The 3,707-nt window shown below is 41.9% G+C and overlaps 1 pseudogene; it reads right to left on the bottom strand.

Annotated features, from left to right (window-relative positions):
• LOC105553204 overlaps window positions 1-3,707 on the bottom strand; it is a 45,713-nt pseudogene that overhangs the window by 41,116 nt on the left and 890 nt on the right.

Here is a 3,707-nt window from a genome sequence, read left to right as displayed (position 1 = left end):
TTATAAATAACTAAAATAGTACAAACAAAAGAAAAGCAAGCAACTACAAAATAAAGCTTGCTTGTTTTATTATTTCCTCCAGGTTCAAGGTCATCTTGTCAACTATTCATTGTTTTCCTAAAGCAATAATCAAGCCTTGTATGGAATGAAACCATAAAACTCATGCAGAAGATTCAAGAAAATACATGAGTGAGAGAATACTGTAAATAATAATTGTCAATTAGGAATTAATATAGAATACTATATATTTCCTACAAAACATACTCTTCCTTATGAGATGACAGGTGATATACTTTTATGTCAATAACTATGCATTATAGTTACTTCTAGCTAACACCATGTTTCACTTATGATACACTATATTATATTTGGCATTTTGTGATGCCAGTTCCTTTGGGATTACAAAAAGTAATATCCTCATTAACAGAATTATAAATATTTGAATGCTGTGCCAACATTTAACTCATATCTGCCAATCAAAAAGGGAAAATGTTCTTTATTGATTGGAAAAAGGATCTTGTTTGAAGATAATTGACTCTGAGTCTTTCATTGGCATAATACCACCTCCGGAAGAAACATATGCTCAACTTAGAAAACAAAGCTTAGATGTAAGAGGCTGATCACTTTCTCCTTACTCAAGCACAGTTCCTATTGACTTGAGTGAATATTCTGTCTGCCCATGAATTAAAGGATTATAGATCATCTAGTCCGTTTCGGAAGTTTAAAAATGTCTTTAAATAAGAAGCTTACCCAGAAGCAGGGCACAAGAAATACAGAAAACCATAAATCTCTCATAGAAAAATATGTGGGTGGGGTAACCAACAAAATAGTAACTATTGAAAAAAATAAAAATAAATGTATGCATAAATAAGTATTTTACCACACTAAAATAGTTACTGCTAAGATGTTGGTAAAAATGAGATGCTGAGTTTGGGAAATGTTAAGTTTCAGATAAGCAACAAATACAACATCCAAGTAAAAATGTCCAGTGGCAATAGATTAAAAGAATCTGCTATTTAGTATTGAGGTAGAGAGTGGTAGCATACAGCCATACCTACATTTATGTACACACACGTAGCTGGAGAAGAGGAGCCCAGTGCTAGAGCACCAGGAGATTACAAACCTAAGTATCAGGGAAATAAGACATGGCAGAAATGAAAACTAAGAAACAGTAAGAAGTGTGGTAAAATCCTGGCAAGTGTGGTTACCCAGAAGCCAAGGAAAGAAATGGTCCAAGGGGGTGGGAGAAATCTACTGTTTAAATATCTTGGGGGTCAAATAATTTGTTCTCAGAACTGACCTTGTAGTTTATAACAGGACTTTAATAAAACTAGGTTGGAGGAGTTATAGGTATGAAAATAGGATTGTTTAGGGTTCAAAAGAGAAAAAGAGATGAACCATTATAGATATTAGGTATGGATACCACTTTTAAGGAGTTTTCCTTTAAAATGGCCCAAAAAATGAATTGTTGGTCCAAAGAGAATTGGCTTCACCAAGAGTGATGTTATGCTAATGGGAATGATCCAGAAGAGGAGTGATGCTAGTGAGGCCAGAGAGAGAGAAGCATATGCAAACATGAGGGCAGTAGTGGGTGAGAGCCAAGGGAATCTAGTTCACAGGTGGAGGGTCTGGTCTTTCTTAGGAACACAGACAATTCACCATAGCAATGAGATGGAAGGAAGAATATGTCAGCCAAGTTTCAGAATATAGGAAATCCAGAGTGTGTGGACTGGATACAGAATAATATCCATCCAGGCTACTGTGAAAATGATGATGATCATAAAGTTATTGTTAGGTGGTAAGTTTTCTTTTGTTGTTGTTGTTGTTGTTGAGACGGAGTCTCGCTCTGTCGCCCAGGCTGGAGTGCAGTGGCCGGATCTCAGCTCACTGCAAGCTCCGCCTCCTGGGTTTACGCCATTCTCCTGCCTCAGGCTCCCGAGTAGCTGGGACTACAGGCGCCCGCCACCTCGCCCGGCTAGTTTTTTTGCATTTTTTAGTAGAGACGGGGTTTCACTGTGTTAGCCAGGATGATCTCGATCTCCTGACCTTGTGATCCGCCCGTCTCGGCCTCCCAAAGTGCTGGGATTATAGGCTTGAGCCACCGCGCCCGGCCGGTGGTAAGTTTTCACAGGTAGTAAATATCAGCTATTTCTCGGGGATGGGGTGTTAAAGCTTATGCTATTTATTGGGTTCTCCCATGCCCAGCACTTGTGGATGTTAGAACAGAATTGCCAGAGTTATGTTCATGATCACAAAGCTGTGATTCTTAACACCAAACATTCCTTATCCAGAACTGAGAAGCAGTAAACTGTCCCAAGCCACACATGCAGCTACAGAGAATCTTGACCTTTCAGACATGACTGAGGCTCACCTTTCTCAGATAAGCAATCAGCTCACTTTAATAGTCTAGGCATCAATCAATACACTTTAAAAGGGAAGGATATTATTCCCTCCCTTAAAGTCTTAAAAGAGAAATCAGCATCACTAAAACTAAAGTGTCACAAATGCATAAAACGAAGTATTCAGTGAAAATATTACATCTAAAAAATCTTCATTAAAGATAAAAACACCAACCAATGTGCTCTCATGTTGTAGGCCAAGGGGTCTGCTGCCTTGGCCTGTATTCCTCTGGGGAGCCATGTGGCAGAGAGGTCTGGGCACTGTTGTGCTCACCCACCTGGCAACGCAGGTGCAAATGTAACAGAAGGCACGCGTTGGGCTCTCACTTGCTCCAAAGTGAGAGAGATATGCCAGCAATGAAAACTGAGAAATAATGAAATACTCCCACATCCAAGATGGCCATTGACCCTGGAAGGCATCCCTTCACCATCAGCTCTGATCAGTGACACTCTTGGAAGTGGCTGGAAGTGAGACTTCCCTCTCTCTTCTGGGCTCCTTGATCACCCACAGGTGATGGTTAATTTTATGTATCAACTTGGATGTTGTTTTTGGATGAGATTAGCATTTAAATCAGTGATCTTTCAGTAAACAGGCTACCCTCCATAATTTGATGGGCCTCATTCAGTTAACTGAAGGCGTGAATAGAAGGAAAAGTTCTGCCTCTGGGAGCAAGAAGGAAGCATCCATCAGGCTGGCTTTGGACCTCAGCTGTACTGTGCACTCCAAGGTGTGGAGTCTGCCTGTCCACACTGCAGATTTAGACTTGCCAGTCTCCTTAATTGCATGAGCCAATGTTTCATAATAAATCTCTTTCTCTCTATATATACCTTCTGTTAGTTCTACTTCTCTGGAGGATCCTGACTGAAGCACCCACGAGAAGCTGAAGGGCCTTCCATCAGTCCCTCCTGAGAGGCAGAGAAGGAAAAGCTCTGTAGCCTAAGGACAATGTTCTCAGATGACAGCACAACTTCACTCCCTGCCCCTTCTCCCCTGAATTCAAAGCTGAAGGAGCTCCCCTAGAATTTTGTTTCCCTCCCTCATTCCCACCTCCCCACCTCTGAAGGCTGGGCTAATTCCAAGAGCCAAGTGGGGAAGTGTGGTGGCCAACATGAAGGCCAGGTCCGGGGTCTGCTGACCTCAGGTTCATCCAGCCCCAAGCTGAGCACATGGAGGGCATACCAGCAGCTTGTGCCTTACTCCCCACAGGCCTTGTCTGTGTAGGGCAAAGTCAGGCCATCACTCCACTAGCCCATAGGCTGCTAGCTATGGCTGTGCTTGGGCTCTTTCCTGCCCAGTTTTAGCAGTAC

This window comes from Mandrillus leucophaeus, unplaced genomic scaffold, assembly GCF_000951045.1.
Source record: "Mandrillus leucophaeus isolate KB7577 unplaced genomic scaffold, Mleu.le_1.0 Scaffold586, whole genome shotgun sequence".
NCBI classification, from domain to species: domain Eukaryota; kingdom Metazoa; phylum Chordata; class Mammalia; order Primates; family Cercopithecidae; genus Mandrillus; species Mandrillus leucophaeus.
The sequence above is the reverse complement of the archived record's forward strand: the minus strand, read 5'-3'. Positions and strand labels throughout refer to the sequence as shown.